Here is a 22,945-nt window from a genome sequence, read left to right as displayed (position 1 = left end):
ACTCATAATCAACAAACTTCTGTGTTTGAGGAAAGCTGTAACTTTTATATATTCCTGTCATAGTTACACTATGTCAGTGATGTTCAGCAAATTGTTCTTCTTTTCCCTCTTCACCTGCAGCGTCTCTCTTCACACCACGTTATAACGCTCCCTCATCAATAACCTGCAGTCGCATGTCGTGTCATTCACGCAGTTCTGAGTAATCCTGTTCACACTGGTAGTTTCTTCTTCTGCTGCTGAAGCACTCTGATATGTATTTCCCAAATGTCGTAATCGATGGATTTGTTTTCCACATTTACAGAGCTTATAATCCACCACCAGGCCGGTTCAAAAGCTAAAAGTGGAAGCTTCTTTTCACTGTCCTGTCATGTGCTATTCCCACGACTGTCTCCAGGGGGCACTCAAGGCCCTGCTCAGCTCCGCCTCTCTCTTCTTTGCACTGTTTTCGCATCTTCTATGTGTCTTCTATCTCAACAACGCCCCCGATGTTTGCATTTCTGTCTCGTTCTTCTGTTTTCCCTCGCGAGGCGAAATGTTGGAGCTGAAAACTCACAGCATTTTGTCTGTTGTCTCTTTCAGAGCCTTGACCCCCGTGAGCTCGCGGATTTGGAGGAATGAGCCGCAAATGTAAGTCCTGACTTCGCTTTACGATTTTGAAAAAACCTTCATGAAATATGAGTCGAGCCGCCCGAGCTGCCGCCGCTCGCCGCAGTGGTAATCCTGAGCCGGACTGGCCGCTCGGTTTATTTCCTGCTGGAGTGAGTTGCTCGTCGTCTGGAGTGGGGAAGCTTCCAGCGCCATCTTTAATGCATGAGGAGCAGGAAGTTTCAGCAGATTTTGCATTTGCATTTAGACCGCCTGCACACGCCGCACTGGCTCGCACAAACACGTGTCACCAAAAGGGTGGCCTGGGTGTGTGTGAGCGTCAGGCAGCAGCGAGTCAGATAAAGTGCTGTTTAACAAACGCATCCATTTAGAATAACCACACAGAAGAGTGATGGAAAAATGGAGGTTTCAAAGCAAATTGGACGCAACTGCTTTTAAGGCGAGACACTGCAGGTGAATAGGGGGGGGGGAATGTAGAGACATCAATTTGAAACTTTTGCTGAACATTACTGGTATAAACATGAGAAAAAATGTATTGCATTTTTTCTGTCATTTTTTGTTTTTATATAAAAATAACGAAATGTAAATGATGGATTGAGCCAGATTGAAATTTATGGTTTCATTTGATTGACGTATTAGCAGTGTTCATTTCGTCGACTAGTGTCCAACAACAACATAGTGTCCAAACAAAGACATTTAAGGAGAAAAATAAATCCAAATGAGCCATACATTTCCCTTTAGTGTTATTTTATTTCAACAGCTGTTTCTTAAAGCTACAGCAGCAAATGATCCATGTGGCTTAAGTTTCTACTAAGTGAAAACAAAAGCATTTAATCCGTTTAGTGAGTTTCCTCTTTAACACTGACATGTGACTGAGCTGTGGGGACGACAACATGGATTTATCACTTTTATCAAGTTTATATAGTTAGCATCAGAGGTCCCTATGCTAAAGTGGCCATGATAGTTAGCATCAGAGGTCCCTATGCTAAAGTGGCCATGACAGTTAGCCTCAGAGGTCCCTATGCTAAAGTGGCCATGATAGTTAGCATCAGAGGTCCCTATGCTAAAGTGGCCATGATAGTTAGCATCAGAGGTCCCTATGCTAAAGTGGCCATGATAGTTAGCATCAGAGGTCCCTATGCTAAAGTGGCTATGATAGTTAGCATCAGAGGTCCCTATGCTAAAGTGGCTATGATAGTTAGCATCAGAGGTCCCTATGCTAAAGTGGCCATGATAGTTAGCATCAGAGGTCCCCATGCTAAAGTGGCTATGATAGTTAGCATCAGAGGTCCCTATGCTAAAGTGGCCATGATAGTTAGCATCAGAGGTCCCTATGCTAAAGTGGCTATGATAGTTAGCATCAGAGGTCCCTATGCTAAAGTGGCTATGATAGTTAGCATCAGAGGTCCCTATGCTAAAGTGGCCATGATAGTTAGCATCAGAGGTCCCCATGCTAAAGTGGCTATGATAGTTAGCATCAGAGGTCCCTATGCTAAAGTGGCCATGATAGTTAGCATCAGAGGTCCCTATGCTAAAGTGGCTATGATAGTTAGCATCAGAGGTCCCTATGCTAAAGTGGCCATGATAGTTAGCATCAGAGGTCCCTATGCTAAAGTGGCTATGATAGTTAGCATCAGAGGTCCCTATGCTAAAGTGGCTATGATAGTTAGCATCAGAGGTCCCTATGCTAAAGTGGCTATGATAGTTAGCATCAGAGGTCCCTATGCTAAAGTGGCCATGATAGTTAGCATCAGAGGTCCCAATGCTAAAGTGGCTGCGATAGTTAGCATCAGAGGTCCCTATGCTAAAGTGGCTGTGATAGTTAGCATCAGAGGTCCCTATGCTAAAGTGGCTATGATAGTTAGCATCAGAGGTCCCTATGCTAAAGTGGCCATGATAGTTAGCATCAGAGGTCCCTATGCTAAAGTGGCCATGATAGTTAGCATCAGAGGTCCCTATGCTAAAGTGGCTATGATAGTTAGCACCAGAGGTCCCTATGCTAAAGTGGCCATGATAGTTAGCATCAGAGGTCCCTATGCTAAAGTGGCTATGATAGTTAGCATCAGAGGTCCCTATGCTAAAGTGGCCATGATAGTTAGCATCAGAGGTCCCTATGCTAAAGTGGCTATGATAGTTAGCATCAGAGGTCCCTATGCTAAAGTGGCTATGATAGTTAGCATCAGAGGTCCCTATGCTAAAGTGGCTATGATAGTTAGCATCAGAGGTCCCTATGCTAAAGTGGCCATGATAGTTAGCATCAGAGGTCCCAATGCTAAAGTGGCTGCGATAGTTAGCATCAGAGGTCCCTATGCTAAAGTGGCTGTGATAGTTAGCATCAGAGGTCCCTATGCTAAAGTGGCTATGATAGTTAGCATCAGAGGTCCCTATGCTAAAGTGGCCATGATAGTTAGCATCAGAGGTCCCTATGCTAAAGTGGCCATGATAGTTAGCATCAGAGGTCCCTATGCTAAAGTGGCTATGATAGTTAGCACCAGAGGTCCCTATGCTAAAGTGGCTATGATAGTTAGCATCAAGGCTCCTTTTCCTAACTACTTCCTAACTGACAGACCAATTCGGAAGCTTCTTGTCATGGCGGACGCTGACGCACATCCGGTTTGGCGTAAGAGCTCTTACCAATCTGCTCGTTTCGGACGCAGAAAAGGTCATGAGTGCAGATGCAGAAGGATAGGGGCGTGGTTAGGGAGAGGATGCGTGTGCAGGGATTTGCATAGTCCTTGAATGTGTTTATAAATACAGTCAAGCAGCCTCAGACCGTATCTGGTCTAGCTCCGTGACTTGGCCTTGACTGTGCAGGAGAGATAAAACGTCCAGCTGCTTCAACCTGCTCCCTGGAGGAAAATACATATTCCGGTCGTTCATAAATGTTTAATTAATTCGCTTTCACTTGGTCTCAGCATTTGTCCAGTTCTCCGCAGAGGTAGTTCCCTCCACATCTCTTTTAGGAGCTCCTACAGACTCCAAACTTTACAGTCTTGGACTTGACAATACTTTGATAGTTTTTCAGAGGTTTTTTTTAAATATCTAATTCCTGCCTGATTTATTGAGCTTTGTACCCAGAAAATGAGGCGAAATCTGAATGTTTGCAGATTGTTTCACTTATAAATGGCTTATTCATAAACTAAACAAGATCCAAAATCCCCTTTTTGCAACTAATATATCTCCTATGATGTACTAGCAGCATATTTGTATTTTTGCCATAATTTTGGTGATTTCATTGAACACCCCCAAATTACGGCATTGGTATCTTAAAGAAACAGGCAACCATTTTAACATACTGAGATATGTTCTGGCCTGAGCTTAGACGAGTTGATGCGTACCTGTCTGGTCTTTTTTATAGGTTTATATTTGAGTTCTGACACTGATATAGAATACTCAGAAAGGATTGTACTTTGTTTATTTAATGTAAATGTAAAAGTCATGTATAACTGTAGCATCATGAATTGCAAATGTAATGTACATGAACAAGGGGTCGGCACTTCTAAGCTTTTGCTTCAGTCGACTCCCTTTGAGCTTCCATTAACTGTACGATTGTGAAACTCTGGAGGAAGAGAAAATGTTAAATGCTCAAATAAACCACAAAAACAAACAAACAAACGAACAAACAAACAAACAAACTCAAAGACCAACTCGTCTAAGCTCAGATAAGAACATAACTCAGTATGGAAAAAACGGTGTCCAGTTCCTTTAAGATAAACTCCTCGTTTTAGATAGAAATGGTTGCACCGGCCGTGTTTGGCACCCGGGCCGTACTTTGGACGTGCCCGTGTCAGTATCACCCTAAGCTCTCCATGTGTGTAACCTTCTTAACACATTGAGATTCCTGTACTGTACCGCTCCCCTCTCATCTCATCCTCTCTCTGTGAACATGATGCTAATCCCCCTATCACTGACCCGCGGAGATACCCGCACCTCCGCTCAGCCCCGCGCCCCCCTCCGCAGTACCCACATGTCAGCACACTCCGATAGCACCATTTCTGCAGGATAAGAGCGGGTATGGGATTCTGTGCGGAGGAGATAACTCTGTCACTGCTCATTGTGATGTACTGTGTGCCTCTTACACCAGCCCGGGACGGTGTGCACAACTTAAAGCAGACGTAGTTGCTTTTTCTGACAGTTTGGCATCATCTGTTACACACATGTGTATGGGAGTCATTAACACTTTAAAGTCGCTAGACGCAAGTTAACCATTTTATGCTCACTACTGCCACCTCAGGTCATGTACAGTGGGGAAAAAAAGTATTTGGTCAGTTTCACATAGACATTCTATTGGATTTTGGCCAAATACTTTTTTTCCCCACTGTGAATGAATGAATGAATGAATGTTTATTCGGTTACAAAAACATAAAACAAAAGGTACAGTATGTACTGCAAATTCATCACAGACAAGGTGGGTAACCGAAAAGGTTACCCGCACCTTCTATATTAAAGGTACACTGCGCAACATTTTGGACTGTACTGTTGTCATCAACACAAAACATGCCCTCAGTGACCAGCTCGACACAGAAAATCCTATTTTTGCAGTGAATAATCAAAAAATGGATCTGGATGAGGGCCAAACCCGTTTAACTCTCAATTCTACTGACTTTAGTCGACATCTCCATGGAAACGAGCTGGAGACGTCCCCACTCCCAGTTAAGTTATAGTCATGTTTTAGTAGAGGCGAGCCGCTTAGTACAAAAGCACTATAGTGACGTTTGCTTAAACGTCACTATAGTCGTCACCAAAACGCAATAATGTCCAACAAAAAACAAATGCACAATTAGTCGGTGTGAATGTAAAACATGAAGAAAACATATGAGGGTGAATAAAGCACTGCCCTGTTTCTGACACATGCACATGTATGTATCCATGCATGTTCATTAACCTGCACTGTTGCGGCACATAGATTTAGTGTATTCATGCTATGAGAAGCAGTTACTGGAGCTTCTAGCCTCTCAATGCACTTCACATCACCCAAATGGAACCATCTCGCTGCAGGCTCTGGAGCAGCAGTGTCTTCAAACTGTGTGTGTTTCCTCTGTCCAACATGAGTCCGGTTCACTGCTAGATTTTCACTGTTTTGGTATTTTCGTGGACAGTATGAACACTATATATTTTTGAAAACCTTATGGTATAAGCAATGAGAAAAACAATGTTTCCATTTGCCTTTGTCATTTGGTAAATTTGTGCAATTATAGCCTTTTTCCATTAGAGTAAATGGGGTCATCGCTATGGTAACTCCATGAGACATATGACAGGGATTTCATTTACTGTCATGATTAGAACGACCAAATGGAATTTTCTGCCAAATTTGTGGTGGTATTGTTGAAGTGCACAACAACACCACTGTGTTGTCAACCACCACAACCAGCTCTGCAGTTCAGAAGAGTCCATTTTGCACCACATGCCACCTTTAAAGAAGGCCATTTACAGGTGCAAGTTGACTATTGATTTGGTTTAAACTGACCCGCTCACAAAATCAACACTTTTGCTGCGCCTTTGAAAGCACAGATAGAGATAAGGGATACACGATATGAGTGAACAATGCTGACGTTCGGTTACTGTCCTAAATATTGCTGCAATATTTGTTTCAGGCCGATGAATTGTGCAGCCTCACAGTATAACATTCATGCTGATACAGGGCAAATATTTTCCCGCTTTAGAACTCGGTGACTGGTGAAAACACGGACTTTTCGCCAGTGGTCATTGTTGAGATTTTGAGCTAGTTGGCTACTTTCTCCCTTAACATCTTGGTTTCAACGTCAGTAAAAAAAGACTTATTCTTCTACGATCCTAATTTTATGAGGTTTTGAAGATTTTTCAAAAGTATTTCTCTTTTAAAAAATATCTAATTCTCGTCTGATTTATTGAGCGTTGAACCCAAGATTTACAACAGCCCAGAGATCGCGAATACAAGCGGCCGAAATGAGTTTCCTTCGCAGGGTGGCTGGGTGCACCCTTCGAGATCGGGTGAGGAGCTCAGTTACCCGGGAGGAGCTTGGAGTAGAGTCGCTGCTCCTTCACGTCGAAAGGAGCAGCTGAGGTGGCTCGGGCATCTGTTCCGGATGCCTCCTGATCGTCTCCCTTGGGAGGTGTTCCAGGCATGTCCTAGTGGGACAAGGCCTCGTGGAAGGCCCAGGACACGCTGGTGGGACTATGTCTCCGAGCTGGCCTGGTGTCGCCTCGGGGTCCCCCCAGAACAGCTGGAGGAGGTGTGTGTGGATCGGGAAGTTTGGGCATCTCTGCTGAGACTGCTGCCCCCGCGACCCGGCCCCGGATAAAGCGGAAGAAAATGGATGGATGGACAGCCCAGGTTTCTGCAGTGTCCCTGTTAAAGCCTCTTGGCCACATGTGTCAAACACAAGGCCCAGATCCGGCCCGCGACCAGCAGAGCGCACCTACGTAATAAGAGATCAGGATATAAACAACATATTATAGCCACGTGGTAAATGGTCAGTCTGTCCTAGGGTGCTACAATGTATATATATATATATTTTTTATAGGTTAACATTTTGTTTCTGTTAGCCTATATGCAAAGCCCTCGTCTTTCTGGTGGGGCAGCCGTGCTTCAACCATAACTCACCAACAGGAGTGTGACCGAGGCAGACAGGAATAATGGCCCGCCGTGAACTCCTCTGAGACGCTTGACACGTTTTTACGGCGCGGCATAAATCCACGCGGCGAATATAGCGATCTGTTCTCAAGCGGCGTGACGCGACGATGAATGTGCTCTTCTGTCAAAAGCGAGCGCACTTCATAAAACAAAGGGCAGGTCTGCGGCTGAGCAACACAGTCTGTGCTTGAGAGGGACTCTTGTAGTGGTTAGCGCTCGGGGCTCACACGGCAAAGAAAGTCCCGCGCTCGATAATGGTCCATGCAGAGCGGACTGTAGGGCGTTCGAGAGTCTTGGACAGAGGGGATGGTTGTGGCTGTGAATGTATGTATCAGGGTGAGCGTAAGATTGGGTCTGAGATTGGTATCCGGATTGCTCTAATACTGTATATGCTCTCTCTTGTGAAATGTCAGAAGGAGGCAAAACTAAGGGGATGTATTAATCACCCCTTCCTCCCCCGGACAGGACAAGGGTTCCCAACGTTAGCTGCACTTGACAAGGGAAAACCCATCGAAGCATCAAGTATCTCTTTATTATTATCTGTGGAGGAGGTGCGGGACAGGAGGGTGTTAGCCAAGCTCACCTCCATCATGGACAACACCTCCCACCCACTGCACGGGACTGTGGAAGAGCTGAGCAGCTCTCTCAGTGGCAGACTGAGACACCCTCAGTGCAGGAGGGTGTCTCATTGGGGATGACAGCCTTCATCCCCACTGCTGTCAGACTGTACAATAAGACTGTAAAGTAACATGCAATAATCTCTGTATCAGCTGCACTTTATTAAAGCAGTACTAAGTAACGTGTTTACCTAATAAATCCTTTCTGTAGTCCCTCTGGGGGTAATACAAGTGTTTATGGGATGATTGGAGGGTCTTTCATCCCCCCCTGGTGTCTCTGGACAGAAAACCATGTTTGCAACTTGACCGGAGCAAGCAATACACACTAGTAGAATCACGAAGAAGAAGCTAACAGGCTAACGGGCAAAGCTAACTGTGGGCTAGCGTCACTTTAAACAGTATTTACAGCCAAGTTTGGGTGAAAAAAAAAAATTCCATTGTATAATTGGATGTACAATATCCCTCTGTCCCTTCGCCTTTCCTGTCAGTGTAGTATTTACTCTTCAAGACATTTAATAAGTTAAAAAATCGTAACTTGCTACTACACCTGCAGTTGCGCTTATGTCCTCTAGAGGGAAGAGTTACTTAGTACTGCTTTAACTCTGAGTGATCTTCTTGAACGCCGACTGTAACAAGTGAATTTCTCCTTTGTGAGATCAATAAAGGATTATCTTATCTTATCTTATCTTATCTTATCTTATCTTATTACTTTGGATTTTGCGTTTGAGTTAAGCTCTGGTTGTCTCACTCTGTCAACAAAACCTCTCACAGAACAGCAGGTTTCCACGTTTTGATGTGTTTCTGATGGTTTGGTTTGAGGGCACCGCTGCCTCAGTTTGGCGTACAAATACCGCGTAAAAGAACGCTGTTTTCTGACGTGTTGTTGTGGTGAGTGAGCCCAGACTGCTACAGAAGGCCCTGACTGAAACTCCCACGTACGCCACTTACCACTGGTCAGTGGCTAAACTTATTTTTAGCCCAAGACGCAGACGTAGCGGCGGAAGTTCTGACTTTGCGCGAGGAGAGGAGCGAGTACACTCTGGTGTTCAGTCGATTTGCATAATGCGAGAGTGAAATGGTCTCTTTTCTTTCACAAAATCCACAAACAGTAACTTATTTTAGCGACCCCTTTGTCTATATATGTTCCAGCTTATTTATTTTCTTATGTTAAACTTGAATATATTTAAGGCGAGACACTGCAGGTGAATGGGGAAAAAATGTATATTTACAGATATCAATGTGAAGCTTTTGCTGTAGATCACTGGCATAAATGTGAGAAAAAAATACATGGCAAGTTTTCTGTCATTTTATCTTTTCATACAAGAACAAGGTGTTTTATGCCTAAAAATGCCCCAAATTTCCCATCATTTCGGCGACGAAATCTGAATAATGGATAGAGCTACATTCAAATTGATGATTTCATTTTATTTATGAATGAGTTACCAAGACTTTTTCAGAGGGGATTTTGGATTTCTTGTTTAGTTTTAAAATAAGCTGTTTTTTAGTGGAAATATTTGTAAAAATGTAATTTTCGCCTTATTTTTTGACATTCAAAACTCAATAAATGGGGCTAGGGATTAAATAATAAAAAATCCCTCTGAAAAAATCTTCCAAATATTGTTCAATCCAAGGCTGGAAAATGTGAAGTCTTTAGGTCCGACTGACGTGGACATAGTGTCGCCACAATGACAGAAAAATGTGTTTTGAGAAAAAGGCCCTTGAAATTGTGTTCTCCCATATAAGTCTATGGGGGAACATTGAATCAGCGCAATATTTAAACATGTTATTGTGAAGATTAGTCATATTTTCTGTTTCCGGGTGAAAGCTCATATGTTCAGAGACCAATTTGGCCCAAAACCTGAAAACTGAAAAAATTTAGTTTTGCCTGTAGTGTAGTGAGAAGATTATGCTCCAGCTGTAAATGTATGTTTCTGAAGCCTATGATTTCGGTTTCCTCATTTACGCAACGTATCGGCAGCAGTCTCAGCAGAGATGCCCAGACTTCCCGATCCACACACACCTCCTCCGGCTGTTCTGGGGGGACCCTGAGGCGACACCGGGTCAGCTCGGAGACATAGTCCCACCCGCGTGTCCTGGGTCTTCCACGAGGCCTCCTCCCAGTAGAAGAAGAAGAAGATCTTTATTTATATAGCGCCTTTCACAGACATAGTCACATCGATCTCACGCTCCATCCATCCCTCACTCGTGAACAAGACCCCGAGATACTTGAACTCCTCCACTTGGACTCCCCACCGACCTGAAGAGGGGAAACAAACCGGCCCAGAGCAGAGAGATGTTATAATATTAATACAACAGATATTATAGGCTCTTTGAATTGCACGATTTTACACATAGAGCATGCATTTCTCTAGAGTTTGGGGGTTTTGTGAAGGAAAAGGGAGCACTTCTTGATGCGAGGTGCCCGTACGATCCCAAAGGTCCCATGAGGAAGACACAGGGATAGACATCGCTCTAAACGTCTCACTTGACCCGAAGACTTGTCCTCCTCTCAATGCTACTACTACTACTACTACTACTACATCCGTCACAGATGCAGTCAGATCGTTTACCACAATATACAAACGCACGACTGTCCCCTTCTCTGACCCTGATGGCTGCTCACTGCAACGAGGACTGTCATTTGGGGAAGGGGAGAGAGAGGGATGGGGTGCTCTCAGAGGGACAGACCCACCGGGAGAAGGGGGGGTATATTTAGAACACCAGCCTAAAGCGGAACAGGGTCAAAACAACGTCATCCAGTGCAGACTTTACATGAGTTACAACAAAACTCCTGGAGTGCAATGAGAGCACAGAACTGATTTACGTTATAACTATTTCAACACTGTGTCGTCTTTGTATCAAAACAACACAGATACTTGTCCCCCAGTGTGAATGTCTGAATGTCTAAGTTCAGTAAAGCTAGGTTAGTTATCTTGCAGAACACCAGATCTCAACCTGGTCAAATCGTAAGACATAAGAAAATTGTCAATATGCAAGAAAAATAGCCAATAGTGAAGGTTCAGGGTCAGCGGGTTTAGCTTCCTGACAGCCTGGTGGTTGTACTTGTTCTTCAGTCAGCTGGACCAGGCAGTCTCCTCCCTGAAAGCGTTACACCGAAGAGACTGACTCTCTTGACCGTTGATGTAGTGTCTGTGGACCAGGATAGGTTCTCTGTGATGTGAACACCCGTGAACCTGGTGCTTGGCCCTCTATGGTCACCTGATGGCGAGGTTTGAGCTGTGCAGTCACCAGTCATGGGTGAGTAAACAAGAGGGGACTCAGCACACAACCTTGTGGGGGGGCGGGGCAGCTCAATGGTTTCAGATGTGCTGCTGCTGACACGTACCTCCTGTGGTCTATCGTGGACCAGTTTGTGTGTGGGATTGTGGGGATGGAAGCTGAACTGAAATCATGACGACGTCCTGCTGCGCTCCAGACCAGGGACTAGGCAAGGGCAACACCAGGTTCAATTTGGGCTAAACCAAATAAATGTGGCGAGACACTGCGGTGAATCCAGAAAGAATGTCATGAATTTGAGATATCATTTTGAAACGGTAGGTAATTGGATATTGAAAAATCCATCTGGCCAAACCATCAAAATATTGTGAAATCCACGACTGGAACATGTGGTCTCTGGCAAATTAGAATTGGTGTTTGGAATTTAGTTTTGGCATTTGTTTTCAGGTAAAAGCTTTAAAACACAGTTATCCCTGCACTGTCTCCCCTTAACCAGAATTGAATCCCTGCCTCCCACTTTAGTCCCGGTGTAAAGGTTTTAAACTACCCCCCATTTCAGGCTACCCTCCGGTAATTTGAAATCAGTTTCAAGTTACCCCCGGGGGTAAGATGAACGCGATTTCAAGCTACCCCCCCTGATTTCAGATTACCCCCCTCTCAACTGCTTTCTTCATCCATAAGATACCTTACAGGAACCGCGGTTGGAGCCGTAACCTTAAGGATAGTGGAGTTTACGAACTAAAGCTAACCTTACCTTAGCCCTAACCTTAAGGATAGTGGAGTTTACGAACTAAAGCTAACCTTACCTTAGCCCTAAACTTAAGGATAGTGGAGTTTACGAACTAAAGCTAACCTTATCTTAGCCCTAAACTTAAGGATAGTGGAGTTTACGAACTAAAGCTAACCTTACCTTAGCCCTAAACTTAAGGATAGTGGAGTTTACGAACTAAAGCTAACATTACCTTAGCCCTAACCTTAAGGATAGTGGAGTTTACGAACTAAAGCTAACATTACCTTAGCCCTAACCTTAAGGATAGTGGAGTTTACGAACTAAAGCTAACCTTACCTTAGCCCTAACCTTAAGGATAGTGGAGTTTACGAACTAAAGCTAACCTTACCTTAGCCCTAACCTTAAGGATAGTGGAGTTTACGAACTAAAGCTAACATTACCTTAGCCCTAACCTTAAGGATAGTGGAGTTTACGAACTAAAGCTAACCTTACCTTAGCCCTAACCTTAAGGATAGTGGCGTTTACGAACTAAAGCTAACCTTACCTTAGCCCTAACCTTAAGGATAGTGGAGTTTACGAACTAAAGCTAACATTACCTTAGCCCTAACCTTAAGGATAGTGGAGTTTACGAACTAAAGCTAACCTTACCTTAGCCCTAACCTTAAGGATAGTGGAGTTTACGAACTAAAGCTAACCTTATCTTAGCCCTAACCTTAAGGATAGTGGAGTTTACGAACTAAAGCTAACCTTACCTTAGCCCTAACCTTAAGGATTGTGGAGTTTACGAACTAAAGCTAACCTTATCTTAGCCCTAACCTTAAGGATAGTGGAGTTTACGAACTAAAGCTAACCTTACCTTAGCCCTAAACTTAAGGATAGTGGAGTTTACGAACTAAAGCTAACCTTACCTTAGTCCAAACCTTAAGGATAGTGGAGTTTACGAACTAAAGCTAACCTTACCTTAGCCCTAAACTTAAGGATAGTGGAGTTTACGAACTAAAGCTAACCTTACCTTAGCCCTAACCTTAAGGATGGTGGAGTTTACGAACTAAAGCTAACCTTACCTTAGCCCTAACCTTAAGGATAGTGGAGTTTACGAACTAAAGCTAACCTTACCTTAGCCCTAACCTTAAGGATAGTGGAGTTTACGAACTAAAGCTAACCTTACCTTAGCCCTAACCTTAAGGATAGTGGAGTTTACGAACTAAAGCTAACCTTACCAGATGAAAAGTTACGAGAGTTGTTGCTATTATTAGCAATTAACATCCGGGCATTTTCTATTTAACACAGCCGTGCCAAACAAACAATACATATTGCGGCGGGGGTAATCTGAAATCAGGGGGGGTAGCTTGAAATCAGTTTCAGGTTACCCCTGGGGGTAATTTGAAATCGATTTCAAAGTACCGGGGGTAAGGTGAATAGGGGGTAGTTTGAAATCGTTACACCGGTTTATTCCCGGTTTATTCCCGGTTTAGTCCCGGTTTATTCCCGGTTTAGTCCCGGTTTATTCCTGGTTTAGTCCCGGTTTATTCCCGGTTTAGTCCCGGTTTATTCCCGGTTTAGTCCCGGTTTATTCCCGGTTTAGTCCCGGTTTATTCCCGGTTTAGTCCCGGTTTATTCCCGGCTTAGTCCTGGTTTATTCCTTGTGAATCCGGTGTGGAGCCAAAGCCCCGCTCTTTGTGGCCGTCCGTTTTCCTTGGCCCACTGGGAGCAGCCCTGTCCTCTTCCTGAAATGTCAGACCTCAGCGGGGTCTAGACCCACTTACATAGACCCTCGGACCGGCCTGCGTCCTGCTGTTTTCCCATCTGTTGCCGTGGCAACCCCTCCTCCCTCCCTCCCGTCGCCGCAGAGATAGAGAGCATCACTGTCCACTTTGCTCGTATCACCCGAGGGTCAAAGAGCGGAGAGATGACCCAGTTAGTCCGGGACGCCCGAGGACGAGAGGCCACAGCTTTAGACATGGTTTATTCAGCTGAAAGAACTTCATCATATTTCATTTTATCAGAATTATTTTTATGCTTGGAGGGAGCACGATTGTTTTACTTTTGAAAATTTGTTCTCGATCATCTCCTTCTGCGAATGAGGAGTGGCTTACTGGTCCAATACGTTTGTTAAAGGAACAGGCCACCGTTTTCACATACTGAGATATGTTCTTACCTTAGCTTTGACGAGTTCTTTAGGACCTGTCTGATCTTCACCCGTGCCTTCAGTCACGTAAACACAGCGCAGACGGCGTTAGCATTTAGCCTCTCCCTCTCTCCTCTATAGCTCCAAAACTGGTCAAGAAAAAATTAAACAATGTGGATTTTCTAAGCGGATAAAAGGGGGAACTATATTGTAAGGCGTAATAATACCAGGAGTAGTTCGAAATCTGCGCAGTAATCTTCACTTTACTGTACGAATGCTTAACTACTCCTGGTATTATTACGCCTTACAATATAGTTCCCCCTTTTATCCGCTTAGAAAATCCACATTGTTTAATTTTGTGTAATTATACTTTGTAGTGGAACACTTCACGTAACCATATTTAAATAGGGAAAACGTGGAAGAGCTTGGTAGCTTCTATCTTGACCTGTTTTGGAGCTATAGAGGAGAGAGGGAGAGGCTAAATGCTAACGCCGTCTGCGCTGTGTTTACGTGACTGAAGGCACGGGTGAAGATCAGACAGGTCCTAAAGAACTCGTCAAAGCTAAGGTAAGAACATATCTCAGTATGTAAAAACGGTGGCCTGTTTCTTTAAAGGGCCTGGAGACTAGTTGGAGACTCGAGTTGCCACTGGATGTCTCCGAGACGTCTCCTGGAGATAAGGCGAGCCTCCAGGCAGTCTCGATGAAAACGAACAGGTTCCATCCAGACCTTTCCTCAAATGAGCGAGAGAATGGCACGGCTCAGATGCCAAGTGTGAGTGTGCCCTAATAACACTGTTTTGGCTGCTTGACCTTTCATAGTTTGAAACTTTGACTGTAGGAATACATTATATAAAACAAATCATTTAAGTGTTGAATAACAACGTGGTCATGAAGCTTAAAGGAACAGGCCACTGTTGGGAAGAGCTTGGTCGCTTCTAACTTCACCCCGTTTGGAGCTATAGGAATATACTGGGAGAGGCCAAATGCTAACAACATCTTTGGTCCTTTTGCGTGGCTTAGGGCACACAGTTCTTCCATACTGTCATTATTCTTTTATTACATTCATTATGTCTTCTTGAGTAATAAACTTTAGTTTTTTGGTTTCTTTTTGAAAGACACTAGGTAGAAACAAAACAAAGCTATCTTCAATTTTCTTCATTCGTCGTCGTTTAGTTTTGCCAAATTCCTTTTCATATGCCTTTTCTAAATGAATGTCAATCGCTTCCTTGATTCTTTTTCCAATGGGATACTGCTCTCCAAACGCCTCCCAGAGGTCCGGTATGCTTGTCTCCAATTTTTCAATTTTGTTTACTATGGTTGGGTACCTGGGAAGAACAACATCCCAATAAGAGATGCATCATGCATGTCGGGAGACGCCTCTGACGAAGACGGAAGTAGTTCCTTGTCCGTCGAAACGCGTAAAAAAGAAACCAAAAAGCTCAAGTTTAATACTGTCCTTATGAGCTTAGCCGAGTTGATACGTACCTGTCTGGTTTTCGTGCGTGTCCGTGGAAGAGCTCGGTCGCTTCCAACTTCACCCCCGTTTGGAGCCATAGGAATATACTGAGAGAGGCCGAATGCTACCAACATCTTTGGTCGTTTCGCATGATTGAGTGCACGCACAAAGACCAGACAGGTACGTATCAACTCGTCTAAGCTCAGGCAAGAACATATCACGGTATGGAACAACGGTGGCCTGTTCCTTTAAATTGTCGACTGGATTCCAGCCGACGCTTTCTACTTTCAACGATGATGAATCTTTCCTGGAGAGCCTTCACAAGCAGATTCACTTCAGCGCGAACAGACTCTGAGCAGAGCGGCTCAGAACCAACATGATGTCGGATTATGGGCTTTAACAATGTGGAGGACAGTTTAGGGTTTGAACAATGGAGCGAGTGTATCCAGGAAGTGACAAGACACATTTAACAGCTTCGTCCGAGGATTACTAAGGAACGTTATAACATGGTTTAAAATGCTGCTTGTGTGTGTGTGCTGGTCAGCCTGAGCCGGTCCTCTGTCAGCTCGTGTTAGAATTGCGCTGAATTGAGCTGAGACAAGGCCACAGCTGCACACACTCCCCTCTCTGTCTGCCTCGCTCTTCCTCCCTCTTCTCTATTGTAAAACGGCGGCGATCTCCCTCCGTCTTGTCCTGATAAACAGTCTCATTAACAGCTCTCTCTCTCGCTCTCTCCTCAGTCCCGTCGAGTGCGCCGAACACTTGTTTCAGTCCTGTTTTTAGCCTGTGATTATGTGAGATCCGGTGTGGCACTTTCATTTAGAGCTGAGAATTGATTCAAAAAGCAATGTTCCCTCGTCGTAACTCTGAAGAGAAGTTAGCGAACACGTCAGACGCCACTAGAGCTGGAGGCCTTTCCATTTATTTCACAGCACTTGGCTTCTGATGGCATAGCGGTACCTCAGCAGCACTTTTGTCGGGGCCTACAGTACACTCTGGAGGTCCATGGCTTTCAAACAAGGAATGGCGTGTTCCCTCATAGTATTATTAAAATGTCTCCACGAGGAAAATGTTTTTTTTTTTAAAGGAGAAAACCCATTTTCAAGTTTCCAAGTGACCGCCCAGAAGGAGATCAGTTTACCTGTGGGGAGACCGTCCTTTGTACAGGGGCAGTCATTAATGAATTGTGACAAAATCAAGGTCTTGATTGTCATTAAAAAGCATTAAAGGTCCTATATCATGCAAAATCGACTTTTTAGAGCTTTTAGCCATGTTGTTATACTATTTCCTTATCAAAAACACCCCCAGAGTGGTTTGTGGCTTAATTCACGCAGCTCTCAGTAATCCTCCTGAATCCTGCTCTCTGAGCAGCTGCTCCTCCCTCTGCAGGAAAACGAGTGTTCAGTTGTGTCGTCACAGCGGAACGGAAGTGCTCGACGTCTGTAATGTAATGTCTTAATTCTATGCTTACGGCCTGATTTTAATTTGTAAAACAGCGTTTTCATTATTTCTGTCGTAAGAGAGATGCAAAGAGAAAAAAAAAAGGATGTGCCCGAGGTGCTTCCAGGTCAGCTGTGGCCAAAACAAACACCCCTGAGCGTCTGAACAGACGTCATGTTTGCGCTGCAGCTGAAGATGGAGCTCGTTATAACTTATTCTGGTTGTTTTTCTGTGACTGTCACTGATGGATGTTTGGTGAACCTTCGCCTGAATCAAAGTGGATTAACTTTTATAACCAACGCGAGTCCCATAATGTAAACAGCAATGGAGCAGAGGGTGAGTCAGTCCAAACGCGGGTTAGCTTGTGTGTTAGCATATTAGCATGTGTGTTAGCCATTTATGAAGCTGTGTTGCAGATGTCGACTCCTTATAACTGCATCGTGAAGTATCTTCACTTATTGCTGTTTATTTATATTACGGTAAAGTATGTGCGGAGAGAGGGGGCGGAGTTAACTGAATCGAAGCGTTTTGTCTTCCGGGTTTGAAAAATACCTCCAGAAAACACTTATATTTATCACAAAAATGAGTGCTCCATAATGGTAGAGGTACAATATATCATATACATGCCTATACTTAACTTTGGAATGGCTAAAATAGCATGATATAGATCCTTTAAATTGGATTCAAACTAGCAATCAATCGAAATTTCTTGGAAAATGAGGTCATTGCTAAACAGTTTTCAATCTTTTTGACCATTTCCTGATTGACTATCAACACATTTATCACACATCAGTAAAGTCAAGTCAAACTCGGGTCCATAAGGATGTTTTTTCACGGCAGATTGTCCAGTAGAAGCAAAAAAAAAACGGCACTGAAGCTAGTATTAGCATATGTAGCATGAAGCTGATGTTAGCTTCCTGGTTAGCATTGTTCATTTTTAAAGTATTTATTGGCGGTTCACTACAAAAAGTAAATATCAAGCATTGGCTTAAATGACTTGAATTGAGGAAATGTTTCTTGTTTTGAGCGGTTTTCACTCATTTAGACACTTTTCCTGATCGGACCAAGTTTACTTTGCTTGTTTGAGGACATTTCAGACCAGTTCTAGGGTAAATCTCGCTTGAAATAAGAAAGTAAAGGCACCAATGAGATAAGACCAATTTTCTTACCCCATTGGCCAAGAAAATGACCTGAAATAAGGACGAAATGTATCGAAACGAGTCAGAAACATCTCAGAACAAGTGAAATAATCTAGGACAAATGCCCAAGAACTTCTTAACTAGTCAAAACAACTAAAATTTGGATTATTATGCTCAAATTGAGATGTTTATACTGATCTAGTTAAATGCTTTTTGCGTGGTGTCATAGTTTTTGTTGGTTTGGTTTGGGAGAGACATTTTCACCTTGACGTTGTGTTTTGTCGATGACTACAGTGACGTTTGCTTTACAACTGATGCTAAAAAAAACCTTTAGTTGGTCTTACATACCTCACCGTAGTCCATGTCTACCGCTGTCTCTCCATGTCGTCCACTCTGGTCCTTGAGGCTGGGTTTCTCTGGGCGGGTCATTTATCTCAGTCTATTTAGAGAAACCGGGACGAGGTGAGAACGTCTCATGCTCCTCTGTTTCACCGTGAAGAAGAACACGCACTTCCGGCAGACCCAGGGTGAAGCAAAGTCTCTCGGCTTTTTGGATTCGAGCCGCCTGGAGCTTGTTCTTACACTGCGTTCCAAATTATTATGCAAATTGGATTTTTGTGTCAAAAAGGTAAAAAAAAACCAATAATAATGAAACTCATGGATGGTATCGTGTCTTGGGGCCGTTTAAGGCCCTTTTAGGCTCCGTAAAGGTGTGAAAATGACCTTTGAAAAATATGTGGAGTTTCTGACTGACCACTTTCTTCTATGGTACAAAAAGAAGAGCTGTGTTTTCCCAAACAAAATCCTCTTCATGCATGACAACGCACCATGTCATACTGTAAAGAAAACCTCTGCATCACTGGCTGCTATGGGCATAAAAGGAGAGAAACTCATGATGTGGACCCCCTCCTCCCCGACCTCAACCCTATTGAGAACCTTTGGAGCCTCAACAAAAAAAACTTCTATGAGTGTGGGAGGCAGTTTTCATCCAAACAGCAGCTCTGGGAGGCTATTCTAACATCCTGCAAAGAAATCCAAGCAGAAACTGTCCAAAAACTCACAAGTTTAATGGATTTAAGAGTTTTTAAGCTGCTCTCACACAAAGGCTCCTATGGTAAAATATAACTTGACCTGTTAAGATTTTTTTTGATTGAAATAGCTTTTGATTTCAGTAAGTATGACCTCCTAATGCTACAAATACAACAAATGACCATTTTCAGTTAATTACAAGCTTTAAAATGTATTGAAACGATGAGTTGCATAATAATTTGGAACAGTGGATTTTGAGGTTTTTACTATATTTATTTTTGAAAAAAATACTGTTTTCACTGGGAGATTTTTTCCACCACATTTAAATGATCCTCCACCAGTTAAAGACTTGAAAATCATGCTGACTCTCATTTGAGTTGACAATTTAGAAAATCTTAGAAAAATGTCATTTGCATAATAATTTGGAACGCAGTGTAAGAACAAGCTCCAGGCGGCTCGAATATTATACCTGTTCTGCAATGTGGCTTTAATCTGCAGCCAGAGCAGCACAGAGGAACATGTCTTGGGTGTGACAGAACAGACGTGTCCGGGACATGAGGGAAGATGCCAAACAAAGAACAGCCCGTGTGGCGCAGTCGTAGGAAGCGTTTTGCTGGTCTTTGACTTTAGCCGCGCTGCAGTCTGGAGCGTGTGCTGATAGTGGTGACGTGTGAAGCTGTAAATGAGTGTGAATGTTCACAGGAAACCACCGCCCTGACCCACATGTGCTCCTGCACCACATCACACTGGACACCTCACGGAAAACTCTGCTTTACAATATATTTAAGGCATGGGTGCCCGAACTGTTTGTCTCCGAGGACCAAAATGAAAACGTGAAAGTGGGTCAAATAATAATAGATTCTTTATTTTATTTTTTGTTATATAATGTTTGGTATATTTGCATTTGATTCTATCTATGCAAATAACATGCTATATCAAAACAAATAACTATGGCAAAAGCCTAGTTTTAGTAGAACAAAATCAACAATTGTAGCAACATAGATACAGACGGCATCTCTGGAATCAGCCATATATGGTCATGTTTGAAAACAGCTCCTTGTTTCCAGTAAAAAGCCTGAGGCCTCATTGCTCTTCAGTCACAGACTGAGAAGAAGGAAGTCATGGAGTTTCTGCTTTCGAACATTACACTTCTGCTGGATGTAACAATAAAAGATTGATTTTCGATTATCCCTTAGTAATAAGTGTGAAAATCCTGAATTTATGTGATTAAAGTTCATTATTAATGATTATTAATGACTCTGATTCAACAAAAACAAACCCTTGTCAGTTGTTTCTGCTGTAGGTCATGTTTGACCCAGTTCCTCTGAGTCGTGGTGCAGCAGGACTGATGTGGACAGATGTTACAGAAGAAGCTCATGCGGTTCATTTCTTCAACACAGTTACTATAGTAACTATTTTCTCCAAAGTAAAAGTAGATCTACCACAGTCCTGTCCACATCTGTCATGGTGCCATGACCCACCATGACTCACACATGACTCTACTTCAGACATTATGGATATTTCTTCAACCTTTATAAGCATCAAATGTGTGATTTAAGTCTGAAATTCTGTCTAAAGTAGAATTTCCATGACTTCCTTCTTCACTTCTCAGTCTGTGACTGAAGAGCAATGAAGCCTCAGCCTTTTTACTGGAAACAAAGAGTTCACTGTATTTAGCGTCATGTTACTGTCACTCATGGTGTCTGACCTAAAGTCTAACTCTGAAGAAAGTTGATTCACATTTACACTGAGAAGGTTGGAAGGGCGCCCCCTTGTGTCCCTTTGCGTCCAAATACCGGGACCATAACTGGAGCCATATGTGGTGCAGAAAGGGTTAAAAAAGAAGATGTCAAAATGACATGACACATTAAACCATTGACCTTTCAAGGTGGATCTCCTTTTCTGAGACTAAAAATTCTAAACTATTTCATAGATCCAGCGTGGTTATTTTTCTGATGTTTCTTTTTTTTTTTGTTGCAATTGCCACAACAAATTTGCAACCAATTCTGAAGCACCACGGACAAGCTGCAGGAGCCTAACAATGCTGCGCTGTCAGTGTGCAAATGTATTACAGCGAGTGCTTCAGATCACTTCACTGCAGTCACTCTGTTGTCGAGTCAGAATCAGAATCCTAACAGAGAAAGCAGCCGACACAAGCCCACTGTAAACTTTGGAGAGATGCGTGCTGTGTTTCTCATCAGCTGAAAGCGAAAAGTGCGGATAGCATGTTGCTGCTCTTCCTCGCTATTACCATACTGTCAGCCCTCCCCCTCCTCGCTCTCTTGTCCTCGGAGCCTCTTGTCTCCTCTTTACACGTCTGATTGCTTTCACAGTTTCTCTGCTGTAGATTGCTTTCATTTTCACTTTGTCTGAACTCACACCTTCCCTCTCTCCTCTTTGTCTGTCCCTCGCTCCCAAACAGGACCATTAATTAATCCGACCTTTATTTTCTTAACCAGGTGGGCCCTTTTGAGATGTTTGTCACTAAAAATACCTTTTTAAAAACTGTATGTTGTGTAACAGGTAACACATAGGGAGAAACAAGAGTTCAGAAATGTGTGCAGCTTTTTTGTTACGTAAAAAACAAACTTCTGTTATTGCATCCCTGACAGTAAACCTGAGCAGATCCCCTCCTCTCACTCAGCTCTGCCTGGAACCATGAGTCAGCAGCTGCAGCTCCAGTGTTTTCCGGTGAGCAGCGCCCTCTCCTGGCCCCCGTGCGCGTCAGACGTGTGCTACAGTACAGGGAAAGGTCATGCCAAAGCAGTCTGTCCTCCTGTGAGCGGCAGACGGAGGCTCTGCGTGAGGGGGAAGACCAGACGCTCGGGCTGGCTCTCGGAGGCACATGAGCAGGAGGAGATGTGGCTGTTGTATGGAGAGCATGAAAAACGATGGCTGTGTATTTTGCCACAATTACATGCAAATACCCGAACTGCTGTGCGCGCCTCAGCAGTCCGGGGACCACGGCCGAAATCTTCGCTTTGATTTGGGGCCAATCAGAGAACGAGGAGGGACGGCGTTTGTTTAAAGTTTATTTATGGATCCAACATGACTGCAGCAGATGCGACGCCACCTTTTGATCAAGCTTTCCAGGGGTCCTCAAACTACGGCCCGCGGCCCAAATCCGGGCCGCGAGATGATTTAATCCGGCCCCCGACTTGTAGATCACAAATCCCTGAGTATGTAAAAAAAAAAGTAAGTCTCTAGCCCATTCCTGTGAGGAGTTAGGATATTTTAACTAAATAACCAGTTTACTCATTCCAGCCATTAGGGGGCAATTTGAATAAATAAAAAATAATTCCACAGGTGTCCAGCAGAGGGCACTTACATAAGAGATCAGAATATAAACACATTATAGCCACGTGGTAAATGAAGCTTAACACCACAGAGTGTGGAGAGAATGAATAATGACGACAGTACTTTGAGAAACTTGTGACACAGGCTTGTAAAGCACAAGTGTAAGAAGTTATTACTTTGGTCACATTACAAAATGATGTTTTATTTGAAAATAAAAATAAATGGAATCTAAAACAAAGTGCGAAGACTTGATTACTATTTTTGCAAACCACTACAGTGAAACAAATATGAGCCTGAATCAAGTGTTGATCTTGTGGATAAAGTCGTGGGGACGACTGTGCAGGCGAGTCATCTCTACTTCACAATGAGGCATTTTGGTCTGAGTTATACAATTATATGTAATAGCCAACCCGGTCCGGCCCCCCATCACAGTCAGGAACAATGATGTGGCCCCAGAGAGAAAAGTCTGAGGACCCGTTTAGACCGTAGTTTACAGCGGATACGTCACACATCCTGGGATACGACGATACGATTGGCTATGGCTACGACACATGTGATAGACATTTGTAGCTCCCTAGACTAAACATCCCCTGTGATATTTAGTCTGGTGCTAGCCAGGCTGGATAGCGAAAAAATAAATAAATGTGCATT

The 22,945-nt window shown here is 43.5% G+C and overlaps 1 protein-coding gene across 3 annotated transcripts in view; it reads left to right on the top strand.

Annotated features, from left to right (window-relative positions):
• Nucleotides 1-577: 577 nt before the first annotated feature.
• dlgap4b (discs, large homolog-associated protein 4b) overlaps nucleotides 578-22,945 on the top strand; it is a 100,504-nt gene continuing 78,136 nt past the window's right edge. For all 3 annotated transcript variants that reach the window (XM_079582143.1, XM_079582142.1, XM_079582144.1), the window contains exon 1: nucleotides 578-627. The gene's annotated coding sequence lies outside the window, so the exon portion shown is untranslated. The remainder of the gene's footprint in view (nucleotides 628-22,945) is intronic.

Source organism: Gobius niger, assembly GCF_951799975.1.
Source record: "Gobius niger genome assembly, chromosome: 24".
Classification (NCBI taxonomy): Eukaryota; Metazoa; Chordata; class Actinopteri; order Gobiiformes; family Gobiidae; genus Gobius; species Gobius niger.
This window is presented reverse-complemented; position numbering and strand designations above follow the sequence as displayed.